The sequence below is a fragment of the Neltuma alba genome, unplaced genomic scaffold (assembly GCF_004799145.2).
Source record: "Neltuma alba isolate B1F8T4 unplaced genomic scaffold, ASM479914v2 tig00012009_pilon, whole genome shotgun sequence".
In the NCBI taxonomy this organism is placed as follows: domain Eukaryota; kingdom Viridiplantae; phylum Streptophyta; class Magnoliopsida; order Fabales; family Fabaceae; genus Neltuma; species Neltuma alba.
Genome location: NW_021636580.1, coordinates 391,457 through 406,047, shown reverse-complemented (window position 1 = coordinate 406,047; position 14,591 = coordinate 391,457). Strand labels below are relative to the sequence as shown.

General features: G+C 35.8%; 1 pseudogene; it reads right to left on the bottom strand.

The window, feature by feature from the left end:
- Nucleotides 1–7,900: 7,900 nt before the first annotated feature.
- LOC114721061 (peroxisomal acyl-coenzyme A oxidase 1-like) lies at nt 7,901–13,374 on the bottom strand (annotated as a pseudogene).
- Nucleotides 13,375–14,591: the final 1,217 nt, after the last annotated feature.

The window sequence follows — 14,591 nt, the reverse complement described above, 5'->3', positions numbered from 1 at the left end:
TTTTGGGGTAAAATAAAATCATAAAAGTTTTGGTAACAACTGCATTGATTTTATCATTTTAATGATAAGTGTTAAAAATTTTGAAGTATAATTATATGATGTCATGTTACATTATAAAATTACAAAAATGATACCTATATACTTCAAAATTATATGATTATCATATAATTGACAGTAAAAAAGCCACAAGACTACTTTTGCTAGTTTTTTAAAGGAAAAAATTAAGATATTTGAGTTTAGATCCTCTATATTTTTTAATCAAAATATATAATTATTAAACAATACTGTTTTTTTTCCGTTTTTCATGTAAAGGCACCTCAAAAGTCATGACCAGTAAAAACAGTTTATAATTTCTAATCGTTCACCGTGAAATAAACGTTGTTTAAATGAAAATTTTAAGGTGACTTTTTTAATAAATTATATAGTTAATAAAATAATAACCCTCTGTGGGTTTAGTGGTAGAAACTACACCTTTTCGCCTAAAAAAAAGGTTTGATTTCCCACCATAGTGTTTAGAGAAGGATCCTAGAATGAGTGTGTCTAGATTAATGTCTGAAAGTATAATACTCCTCCGGTCTTTATTATAAGACCCCATTTGACTTTTTATTTGGTCCTAATTATAAGACCCCAATCCATTTTGTCTCTTATATTTATGCATTTTTTTCCAAGATAATCCTTCTAATAATGATAGTTTTAGCCAATATACTTAATTAACAAGGATATTTTAGGAATGACAACACTTATTTATTATAAATAACCAACTTAACTTACTTCCTTAATCTCCTTAAATAAGTCAATTGGGTCTTATAATTAGGACTGGAAGAGTATAAATTTGTCCTGCTCCACACTAATATCACCTTACAAGAGTCATTTAAGCGTCATACCCTTGACTTAGGTTAAACCCAAATCCTTACCTAAAATTTTTTTAACAAAAAATAAAATAAAATAATAGGATACAGTATTTGAAAGTTTTTTTAACTTCTACCACGCCAATCATACAAATGCTGACTAATTTTACGGTGTATGAGGCGCATATATAGTGACAGGTGTGAAATAATCTAGGATATCATGCCACTGCATTGCAGATCTAATTGCACAACGCTGGAAACCATTTTCGTTTTTTTTTTAATTCAAACATTTTCGTATTGATGACCTGGCTTGTAAATTACAAAGGCAGAAACATATTATACACAAAATTCTTGAACAAAAAAACATTCTCTCCAATTTTCTACACTCTCTATACACTAGCTGTATATTCGATATGCCTTTATCCCTACCAGTTTTGATTTTTAGGACGCTCGAACAAGTTTCTTTGAGATGCTAAAAGCAACATACAGGATCAAAACCATCACGACCTTCTTTGAGGCCAGAATCCTTAGGTTTACTCTTAGACCGCATTTCTCATTAGTCCAAGAGAGGCGGCCCCCAGAAAGAGAAGCAAGAACCAACAGCACAGAAAAACACCTTCAGGCCTCGGAAGGCCCACAGACACGGGCGACATCAGTTGTCACCTCCACATATGACCATTTAGAATCCACTTGACTGCTCATGCTTGGTTCAGTCCAAGACTTTCGTTCAACCATGCAGACACCCGAACGAGCAGTTTTGCGAGCCACGCAATCTCATCGTTGGATATGGGGCGTTTCATCCAGTCACCCTTGTATTGAAAATCGGTAAATGAGTGTTTGCCGGCTCTTCTTGGCTTGAATATCTCATCATGAGATTGCTGATGCTGCCTTGGTTCCGGCGCGGTTGAAGGTGACTTGATAATTTGCCCCTCAAATATGAACCCCAGCCTTGCTTTTAATGAGTCTATGCATTGGAGGCTGGGCACGAGATTATCACCAGACATTGCTTGCAACTCAGCTTCTGCACGCAATATAAACAACTGCAATGGCAAACACCAAAATGAGAAACATAAGCCATGTATGTTATGATCACTGGAGGAGGAAAGATAAATTATGCAGGCACAGGATAATAATGAACCTGAAGCAAGGGTTATCCACGTTCTTTAAAAGGTCAATAAGCTCTTTTGATGATGTCAAGGTGTCTAACACCTGATAAAACATATTAAAAAGTTAATTTTTCTCACGCAAGAATGAAAAATCAGAACTAAAAAGAACAAATGGTATGACGAATAACTTAAGAGAGAATCAAGCCTCAAGACTCACAATGACAAGAGCTTAAGACATAATAGCAAGTCCCATCAGATTTATATTTTAAAAAAAAAAAAAACCACACATCATAAAGCGTTAAACATAAATTTGATACGATTTGAATTCCCCTCGATATGCCAATGCAAAACCGGGGGGGGGGAAAAAATCATCATACTCATAGACACTATAAAGACATATAGCATTCCTCATTTTTGCCCCAACACTCTTCATGATTAGAAAATCACCGGCTAATGAAGCAATGCCCAATGTTCCCTTTTAAAGCCATTGGTCTTGAAAACTTCTAAAACGAATTGAAGAATATTCAGATGGTAACTTCCAAACCTTTTGGAAGAAATCCAAGGATATGACCCATAAAATGAAGTAGATTTTGAGAAATAGTTACAGTTGACAGTGACACTGACTCGTGCAAGACAAAAAGTAGTCCATGACAAGCGTTAAGGTAAACCATAAAAAATCCCAAAAAACTTGAACATCCCCCGCCCCCGGGGGGGGACATAACAGAAAGAAAAGGAAATACCTTTGGTTCCCAATGATTGCAAATAATATGAATATAGAGAAAAATATTATGATTGTGATAAAGAAGCACACCTTAAGCACCATCTGGACTATTATCTCAACATCACTGTGAAGGAACCTGTGAGCAAATCCAATAAAATGCATAACCAAGGAACTATAGTATAAGTAGTTCGATAGAACATAATCCTGCCACTGAGGTGTATATACACCAGCTCTAGACAGAGTGTTCTCCTTCCTTTCATTTGTAGCAGATCCAGTGGTAATTGCATCAAGTTCAGAAAAATCATCCGAGATTATGCCCAAGGTTCCATGTAATTAATCCAAATATGAAATACCTGAGATGCATTCTTAATGGAAGTTGCCACGGGCCAAAACAAAAACGTCCTCAACAAAAACCGGTACAGAGGTCTCTGCATCCTTGGGTTCCAATATCCAAGAGAACGCACAGAAGGGAACTTAGATGTTACATCCTTTGACTTCATGGTATCCAATGAACCGATAGACCCCAATCTAGGACTCCCACAATAATCAAACATTCTCATGACCTTCAGGGCTGCAAAGTACTGCAATTCAAGTACCTCACAAACAATTTAACCACCTCCCCCAACCCTGGCGTTGGAGGTGTCTCTCCTAAGACTGAACGAAATGGAAACGATACTCCAAAAGACTTGCAACAAATTCACAGGCAGGGGAAAAAATCATTATCCCACCCACAAATGTACGAAAGTATCCCCAAAAACTCCGCTCGCATCATAAGTGTACCGTCACAACCCGAAGGATAATGAAGAAGTGAACTGCGATATGGTTGGTGTGCATTTAGATCATATGTAGGCACAAATGCACGCAGATAGCATAGAGAAGCCGTAAGTACAGTTACACTCCGTTTTATGTTCAACCCCGCGCTTAGGGTTGGAAAAACCCGGAATAGACGAAGTCCAATTCTCTAACCTAAACCTTCGAGCTCTCTTCACCGAAACATGATCCGAAATCTCATTATTGCCCTTACAAACCGGATAATAAGCAAACCACAAGAAGTAATACTCGAAAACATTAAGCTGGATTGATGGGAAGAACCCTTGACGGAGTCTGGTTTCCTTTACCTCTAATAAGGGACACAAATCCGATAAGACACTGGAATCCTTGTCGCTGGACAGCAGGAAAACGGGGACCACTCCGTAGCCGTTCGGCAGGGAAGACGTACTTAACGAGGGAGAGGCGATCGACGGCAAAGATAGAGTTGAGGAGAGTACCATCGGGAGAGAGAAGAGAGAATATCCGATTGGCTAAATCGGAATCGTTGGAGGCAGTGACGGTATCGATCCAACCATTGGATGAATTAGGAGGTCGAGGGCAGGAATTGGAGTCGTCGAAGCCGAAGAGCTTGCAAATTAGGGTTGGGAAGGCGATAGAGAAAAAATGGCGAGATTGGTCGGGTGAGTGAGACTGGAGGAAACAATCGATGGAGGCGCAGGCGGAGAGTATTTGAGAAGGAGAGGCAGCAGCGATAATGGCGGAAGCAATGTCCTGGGATTTGGAGAGAGAATCCATAGCATACGAGTGAGGAAGCATAGTGACGAAGAAGTGAGAGATGCAGATTTCAGAGGAATTAGGTTTTAAGATGAAAACGATGAAGAGAAGAATGAGAGGGGTTTTAGCCTCAGATGGATTGGAAAAGATTTTCAAACGATGAAGAGGCAAATGGCGCCCTTTTAAGGGGGAGGGAGGGAAGGAAGTTGGATACGTGGCGACACGCTAGAGCTCCGCTGGGAAGTGGGGCCTACAGAAAGCGCCTCGTTTCACTTACGGAAGCTCGAAAGGGACCCGAACGATTCCGTTGGCTTCATGGAAAATGGAGACCGGAGGAAAGGTCGAGACGCAAGGATATTTTTCATTTTAAAATTTAATTATGTGCGCTGGATTCATCATTGGTTATGAATATTAATTTTCATGCTCTAGAGTGAACATTAAAAGATACTCGTACTAGTTTTTATTATCTATTCTATTCATATTCTAACTTATTCTCATGCGAATGGGGCCAACAGAAAATAAGAATGCCGGATACGCGTTTACGTCATCCAGAAGCCAAAACCGGAATTTTGCGGTGAAACCCCCTGGCACACGTCCAAATTGGTGCTGATTTTTATTTTTCAAAAAATTAACTAGCGTTTGGTATGGCGGACAGAAGAATTTTTGAAGGAATTTCACGCCAGGGCTTATTTTCTTATGCGAGTAATTAGATATCACGTTAAGGTTTTGTGATTATATATAACTTGAAAGGAATGAGTGTAAAAATGTGAAGTGAATGCCCGATGGACACCCAGCAACAGGCTTTCACAATAAACGATGTTGCTTATCCGGTCTTTAATATAGAACATATATAACTAATTTGATTAGATTAGATAAGTTAGCTAGTTATGAAAAAATACGACATGTTTTTTTAAAACATCATAATTATTTTTCTTGATATCCTCCCTCCTTTTCTATTTGATTATCATTAAGAGAGTATCTATATAGATTAGAGCCGCTATTCTATTCATATTCTAACTCATTCTCATGCGAATGGGGCCAACAGAAAATAAGAATGCCGGATACGCGTTTACGTCATCCAGAAGCCAAAACCGGAATTTTGCGGTGAAACCCCCTGGCACACGTCCAATTGGTGCTGATGATTTTTATTTTTCAAAAAATTAAAAGCATTTGGTATGGCGGACAGAAGAATTTTTGAAGGAATTTCACGCCAGGGCTTATTTCTTATGGAGTAATTAGATATCAAGTTAAGGTTTGTGATTGATTAAATAACTTGAAAGGAATGAGTGTAAAAATGTGGAGTGAATGCCCGATGGACACCCAGCACAGGCTTTCACAATAAACGATGTTGCTTATCCGGTCTTTAATATAAAACAATATAACTATTTGATTAGATTAGATAAGTTAGCTAATTATGAAAAAATTGACATGTTTTTTTTTAAAACATCATACTCCTCCGGTCCTTATTATAAGACCCAATTTGACTTTTTATTTGGTCCTAATTATAAGACTAATCCATTTTGTCTCTTATATTTATGCATTTTTTTTCCAAGATAATCATTCTAATAATGATAGTTTTAGCCAATATACTTAATTAGCGAGAATATTTTAGGAATGACAACACTTATTTATTATAATAACCAACTACTAACTTACTTCCTTAATCTCCTCAAATAAGTCAATTGGGTCTTATAATTAGGACCGGAGGAGTAATTATTTTTCTTGATATCCTCCTTTTCTTCTATTTGATTATCATTAAGAGAGTATCTATATAGATGACTTAGAAAAAATTAATAAATATGAAAAATATATCTTATATTTAAGATTAAAATCAATCTAATAACTAGGTCATATATTAACGAAGGGAGGAGTAGTATATTTGGATAAGATGAGGATATTTCTGTTGGTCAAATAACATTCATCCTTAATGCCTACATTAATTAATTCTACTCATCTGGTATTGTTAGCACTTACCCGCAGGGGCAAATACTTTTGACGCGTGTACCTAATCATGGGAAATGCGGGTAGGACCGGGGGTAGTATTGTTCAGGAATGCCACACTACTTGGTTAGCCAAAAAAGAGATTTTAAGATACAATGGCTTGAATTGATGGTGAAATAATACTCAGCGCAGTAAATAATAACGGAAGCCTATTTAATTAATTTAATTAGATTATAAAAATTAAATAAATTAGTTAATTATAATAGATATAATATGATTTTTTTAAAATATTTTAATCATCTTTCTTAATATCCTTATTCCTTTCTCACAATCTTACTTGATTATGATTGAAGAGGTATTATACGAGTAATTTAAAAAAATAGTAAATATGATAAATTGTCTTACATTTAAAATCAATATCAATTCCACAATTAGGTCCCACAATAAAGCCGACAGAGTGGTATATATAAGAGATAGTTATATTATATCTAATCATAAATATAGCCTAACCTCCAGTTCTTAATATAAGAGTTAGTTTGATATTCGATTTGATTCTAAATATAATATTCTAATATTTTTTTCTCTCATATTTATCTATTTCTCTCAAGTAGTCCTTATAATGGCTGTATATGTTAAATATTTTCATTAAATGATGATTTTAGCTAATACACTCAATTGATAAGGATATTTTAAAGAAAACAACAAATATTTCTTACAAATAACTAACTTAAGTAATTTCTTTAATATAATTAAATTAGTGAACTAGCTTTTATATTAAGGACCAGAGGCAGTATTTCAATCTACTTGTCTCTCAAATTTATAATTTTTTTTTTTTTCTGATTTCCTTATAATACTAAAGAACTTGCTAGCCAAAAAAATTAACAGCAAAAGATTCTCCAAAAAAATACTTTCCAATAGACTTTATTACAAAAAAGGAAATATATGCTTGTTACAAATAATTAACTCAACTAATTTTCATATTTTTAATATATTATTTAGATAAGAGAAATTGGCCGCCAACAATGGCATCCTTTTCCCGTTATTAAATATATAAAACTTTTTACCTAATTTATTAAATTAAAAAACAGTTAAATTGTTTGTGTTACTAATACTTTAAAAATGTCTCACTTTTTCACTATTACTTTTACTATTTAAGGGGATGGTATGTCTCACCTAATAATGAATCTTAAAAGAAAAAAAACTCTTCTGATCCTTAATACAGGACCTAATTATTAAATTAATTTTGATCATAAATATAAGATTTATTTTTATATTTATTAATTTTTTTAAATTATCTCTCTGGATATTCCCTTATAGTGTTTTAAGAAAAAGATATCATATTTTTTAATTAACTAAATTACCTCATTTTTTAATCTAATCAAATAGTTTAAATAGATCTTATATTAAGAACTGAAAGACTACAATACACTATAAACTAACTCTTATATTTAAAATTAATTAGGGAATATTTTGATAAAAAATATTTAATGCAGGAGACAAAGCGGATAGGTTCGCATATAAAACAGATTCAAATAAAGTTATGCGTTTCTGTGCGCCGCAATACAATAACGTGCATGTTCCATCATCCAAAGTGAATTTACTACCACCTTTCTTATCAAGGCAGCTTTTGGGACACGTATCAGGGTATTTGCCCGTTGTTGTCTCCAGAACACATCCCAATTCAAATTTCTTCATTAAAGTCTTTCTAGACCTTATAGGATGTGGCATCCTTGAAGAAGTAAAACAGCTTGAGATTATTGAGGACGAACCTGGGAATACAAGGACCTCAGCTGTTCGTTGTGCAAGTGAACCCTGTTTGGAAGATGCAGCCAGTGGAGAGAAATCGCCCAGATGCTTGTGAACAAGAAACAAAGCATATATGCTACAGAGAATTTGTTAATTGCTGTTTCACTCCCTTCCCAGGTATATCTTGCTGCAACTTCTCCAAAAATCTGAAATCAAAGGGTTGGTCAAATAACGTGCTAAATATTCAATGAAGCATTATCTTCAAGTAATACAACTCAATATCTTAAATTACCAGCTCAATAATATCATTTTTTTTATTTCCAATATGAGGGAAATATAAGGGAGGGGAGAAAAGAAAAAAATTTAATGAGCTCAACTTTAAAAATTTAAAAGTGGGGTTTTAAAATTTTAATAAAGAGAAGATATAAGATAAAAGAATAATAAAATTCAATTGAAAGTTTTTAAACCTTATTTCTTCAATTTTTCAAGTCGAACAAATTAAAATTTTTCCTCCCCTCCTCCCTTCTATTTCCCCCATACCAAACGCCATAAAGACAAGCCATCGTCCTAAGACTCTTAACAGACATTATAGGGAAACTCACTTGGAAACAACAATCAACTGGCAGTGAGCAACTGCTGCCTCAACTAAATCAGCTGCCAGTTGTGTGAAACCTGCGTCCAGAAAACTCTTAGCATCAATCATTGTAATGTTTAATCACGTTCTTTTGATCTCCGGAAACTACATACACATACATCTATCTTCCCCAATGAAGATGTTTATGCTCAGAGGCAATAATGAAGCATGTACCTTCTTCCGGATTGGTAAACTTGCTAAGAGCTTGAGCGCAGCCAACAGACATCCTAGCAGCCCTAGCTTCAAATGCTTCCAGCACTACATTAGGCTTCAACCAATCCTCAGCTGTCATCAACCAGAAGTTAAGGACAAAATTTATCACAGTAACCGATACAATCTCAGTTAATCAAATTTTAATATAGACTTATACCTTTCTGAACATCAGAACGACATTGCATCAGATGTTCCACTCGACCCATATAAGCAGTGGTACCAACAGGCTTTTTCCCAGAGACCAGCTGAGAGGTAGTCTTCATGAGATGCCTTGCTACCTGCAAAAGATTTTCTAAGAGAACGTCAAACACTGACAGACCAACCTTTAGTGAATTTAACCCAATAACACACCAAAATCTGACTGCATCAGCGTCAAAATGATCACTGAAATGAGAATTCATAGAATGAAGACAAAGACCAAACAGAGTATAAAATTATTAAAAAGAGGTTTGGGTTTACATGTTCGGATGTTCCTAATGCTTTTATGACGTTTAAATGTTGTAAAATACTACAGCTATGACCTGTCCTACAAAAACTAAAAGCACCACATCAGTATAACAAATGTCATTGCCACACCCAATGTAAGAAAATAAAATTCCATATTGTGTCATACTGCAGTTCAAATTTCATAGTAAACTGAAGACGTGCTTGATACCTAGTCTATTACTAATGGGACAAAATATGATAACACAATATAAATTAAGAAACCTGTAAAGCAGCACAACGTTGTCTCCTTCATAAGTGCAGGTAGGAACGTATACTGCAAATAACTCAGGAAGGCCACTGCTACAAAGGTAACCATGGCCACCACATAGTTTTCGGAGGCATTCTTCAATCCCATCCTGCAAAGGGGAACTGCGTTTTAGCTTATTTGAACAAGAATGAATTCAACAAGGTCAAGTGTCAAACACTACTGAAGACAAAAGCACGAAGATAATACCAGAGAGGAATGGACCTTCTAAACTGAAGATTAGTAATCCAGTTAATTATTCCACAAATAACAAGATAGATATAGATTAATGATATTAAATTATAAGTACTGTATTGCAGCAAACTTTAAACAACTTCATAATGAGAAAAGCACAGTCAAAAAATCGCATGAAGCACCCGCTCCAGGGGGGGATGCGCAGCAACTCATTGAGGAGGCCCTAAAATGATTAGAAGACAAGAAAAACAGAAACTTAACTACCAGCATCACCAGTGAAAAGTTCACTGTAGGATTGTATACCATTAAACATGTACGCACATACATAAAGATACTCCCAGATGGTATATAAATATTCATATTTCACATGCCATCTAAAGAAGCAGAATAATTAGACTAAGCGACTAAAATCATTTGATAGAGTGGTGAAGAATGATAAATGGTTACATACTGAAGTAGCTGATGTGGTCAAGGACTTCAATCCTGCAGTACATGCATGAGCCTCAGGCAATGTTGAAAAATCACTGGCCTGCAATCTTCGGGTCACATCCATATATAGCCATTTCAACCATTCACCAACGAATCTGAAAGCATATGCAGAAGCTAGCAACGGGAAGAGCCTAGCTTGCTGAGTTTTGTAATCAATCACCTATAAAAAAACAAGTAGTAAAGAGTAAGACCCACAAGTAATAAAGATACAGATGTCAAAAAACCATCGGCACAAAAATAAAGGCATCACCAACTGAACCAGTGATCTTACAAACCTGACCAATGTGTTAGTGTAAAAGATCACTGGGAACTACATCAGCTTTCCCGTTATGATTATTAATTACTAATTACATAAAATGAGGACAGAATACATTAGTGGAAAGCAAGATTTCCCGGAACCTAGGCAATGAGATATTGAAATACATAGCCAATAAGGAGCAAGTTCATAAGGAAAAAGAATCAGGTCATGTTATAATTCAATCCAGTGAACCTATATTCATCACCATTGTTGTTGCTTAAGAAAATTCTGATGGACCTAAAATAAAAATATTTAACTATACTCCTTATGATGTGAACACCCGAACAACCTAACACTTTCGGAAAGTTCAAAGTCTGACCTGTGTTTCAAGACCTCCATTATGAGAGCCAAACTGTCTTCGAACAGCACTATATCTTGTAGCAATACAAACTGCTCGTGACAAAGCACAGGATGCATCAGACACAATTGACTGTCTCACATATACCATCGTACCATAAACTAATTGCCGTGGAACGTTAGATTGGACACATTTTCCTTCTCTTGTAACCTGTAAAACCCTGGTGGATTCAAAAAGTATCAAATTGTGCTCGACAAAAATATATATATATATATATATATATATACAACATATACATATATTAAAATTAAGCATTTTCAGGATTTGAATACCCGGGATTTAACAATTCCCAGGCAATCTTCTTCTTCTACAAACATATTGTAAGAGCAGGCACCAGAGCAATGCTCTCAAAAATATAAATTTTAAAATGAGCTGTTTCCACTTATCTGTCTACGATGGTTGATTCAAAGACAATAATGACAGATCGTTTAAAAAAAAATGAAAAGAAAAACCGCTAACCTCATCAACATTTGATTCCTTGGAATTCTTACATTATCAAATCTTAGAACCCCATTATCCATCGAGTTGTACGCCCCATTTCCAAATTTCATTCCAATATCACCAATAGTTATACCGGGAAGAGGTAAGTGATCATCCAAACTCCGCAGCTGGACAATGAAACCTACATATTGCATGCTTAGTTGATTATTAGAAATATAAATCTAACACCAAATATTTATCATTCAAATACGTTAGTTACCATGCACTCCTTGGTCTTGGCCATCAGTGATTAGACGGGCATAGACAACAGCATGTGTGGAAACTTTACCCAACCCACCAGGCCACCACTGCATAAAAATCAGGGGGAAAAGGAGTGATGACAAAATCTTATAACTGTCCAAAACACAGCATGTTAGACAAATAGCCTAAATAACCAGTGCCCATAGTGAACTAATGAAAAAATGGTGTGATATCTTTTCCTTGTTGTATCCATGAATGCATCCGGTAACATTATAAGATCATAGAATCTCAAATCATAACATTTCCTAAATGATAGATAAAAGCTCTCCTCAGTCATTATCCCGTTTACTCACTTTGCTAGAAGTCAGTGTGGGGCTATTAATCACAAACTCGTCTGTTTGAGGATCAAAGGTTGCAGTTGTTTCGAGCCCTTGAACATTGGATCCATGACCAAGTTCAGTTTGGGCATAGCAACCAATTATTTGCATCTTATAAGCCAAAGGCAACCATTTCTGTTGCTGCTCCTCGGTTCCTTGTCCCTTTATAGCTGGGATAAACATTCCCTGCAAGATAATATAATTACCTGAAACTTAGTAGAAGCAGTTGAAGTGGCCTCAAATGCACATCACGACAAGTGAAAAAGAGGTCAATTTATTTATGTGAAATCCTTAGACTAGCATCACCCCTTTGACCCACATATTCCTTTAAGGATAGATAGAGTACGTAAAAAAGGAATTCCAACAGGAAAACAACTTGAATTATACCCAATGAAGATCCGTAAATGCAGGTTCATCCACATAGAATCTAAGTCTAGAAGCTTCCTCTTCTGCAAGAATACAACTTTCATGGTTATAAAGCATGATATATAGAAATTGCAATGGGCAACGAATTGCCTTCCTTAGAAGAAAATTAAAAGCTTGGAAACCAAATGCAAACGACAAAAAGATCAACAGGCTCACCAGTGAGGCGAAGCTCAATTATCCTTTTCCATGCATGAGCTGCTTTCCTCAAAGTGTTCTTAAATAATTCTTTTCTGCCAAGCATGGGCCTATTGTCCTTTCTGAATATCTAGAGAGAACAGACAAGTAATCAAGGTTATAGGTACTTGCAGAAGTCAAAATAACGTCTATTACTATGCCTATTCGAAGAAGAAAACATGAATTAGTATCAAAATACTTTACATACTGGTGCTGTGCAGCAGTTTGTGATCCTTAACTAACTAATAGTTTAGTTCTCATTGGGAGACACATCCAACAGAAAGAAAGGCTAAAACACGTTGATTTGGAGGCACATTGAGTCTAATAGCTCAAAATCTTCAATTTAAACTTTCAGGAACCGGAGGTAACGAAATTACCGACCATCGAAAGCCAATATCAAATCGAGAATCAAATTTTCGTCTTTTAATAAAGCAAATTCTTTTTATTAAAAAAAATTCATAATTTGTCCAAGTATAGACACGTCGGAAATTTGTTCAAAAGAAAAGTAACAATTAACAGTGTAAAGGATAATCATTCACCGGATCGCTGGCAACAAGGCGAGCCATTCGATCAGAAACTTCAAAAGCTTCGCGGGAACCAGCCCAGACGATTTTCATCTCTTCGACATCGAATTGAGCTTTGTTCCTCTCGGGAGCCAAGTAATCAACACCTTCCATTCTCGGAAACGAAACGAACACAATGTCCAACGCTGGTCTTTTACAATCAAAACCCGAATTTTTTATACCAGCTTCGTTCAAGACCGACAGCGACACACTCGGCCTAATTTAATGTAGAAATTATATAAAATTCCTAGATCTGAATTTTGAACTGACACCTGTAAGGAGGACGGTGCGTCCTGGTGATAAATATTGATTGAAATTAATAATTATATTAATTGATTAATAAGTTGCCGTGCAGGGGTTTGGTGGGAAAGCACGAGTCTGGGGGGAAAGCTCGAGCCTTGATCTCCAACAAGGCTGCATTGGCGGCCTCTTCGCAGATCCGACCTTCTGTACGTTGTAATAATAGACAAATGGGAATGGATTTTCATTCGTTTCTTGTCTTTTCTTAAAGCTTCAACTTTAATTTATCTATCGGCTCTGTCGTGATTACGCGGATTTGGTTGTCGCTTTTGATTAAAAGGGTTCAAATTTTAATCTGTCTGGCCGTAGAAGCTTTATTTTGTATGAAGTGGAGAGAAGCTCCATGCCCTTTCACTCACTCGCCTTATTGCGCCCATAGTTTTGACCACAAGATACGACAAAAAGAAAAATAGTTTGCAATTTGTTAAAGATTATAACAGAGACTCTCATCGATGACCTATAGCTTTTCTTTTCCCCTTTCCCTCCGTGTTACCACGAATCTTAAATACTCCTCCGATCCTAATTATAAGACCTAATTGATTTATTGAGGAGATTAAGGAAGTAAGTTAAGTTGGTTATTTATAATAAATAGTGTTATCATTCCTAAAATATCCTTGTTAATTAAGTATATTGGCTAAAACTATCATTATTAGAAGGATTATCTTGGAAAAAAATGCATAAATATAAGAGACAAAATGGATTGGGGTCTTATAATTATGACCAAATAAAAAGTCAAATGGGGTCTTATAATAAAGACCGGAGGAGTATAAGATTAATTTGAGGTGCAAATTGACTGCAAAAGAATCTTATATTTAGAACTGAAAGCAGTATTATAAAAATTCAAATTTTTTACGCGATTTGTTTTTTGTCAAAACATGATCGTTTGTGACGGAATCAACAAAAAACTCCGCGACGTCACATCAGAACCCGGACAAGCGAAGGCGGAGGCGATGATGAGCTCTAGGTAGCTACGAAACATCACCCTCTAGAGAGGATAGAGAAAAGGCCGGGCACAAAACCCGTTCCCAAGATCGATTGATCGATTATTTCCATGCTTCATAGTTAAATAGTAGCGTTTATTCTCTCAAAAGCTTATTAGCCAAAAAATTCTCCCCAAAAAAGCTTACTTTCATTCGGTTCATTTTTTTGGGTCAAATTCAGTTTATTAATCTTAGGGCCAACCAGCCTCCACGAGTTAAACTTTAAGAGAGTTTGGATGCTTGATTAACTCGGGGTTTAGGAGAAC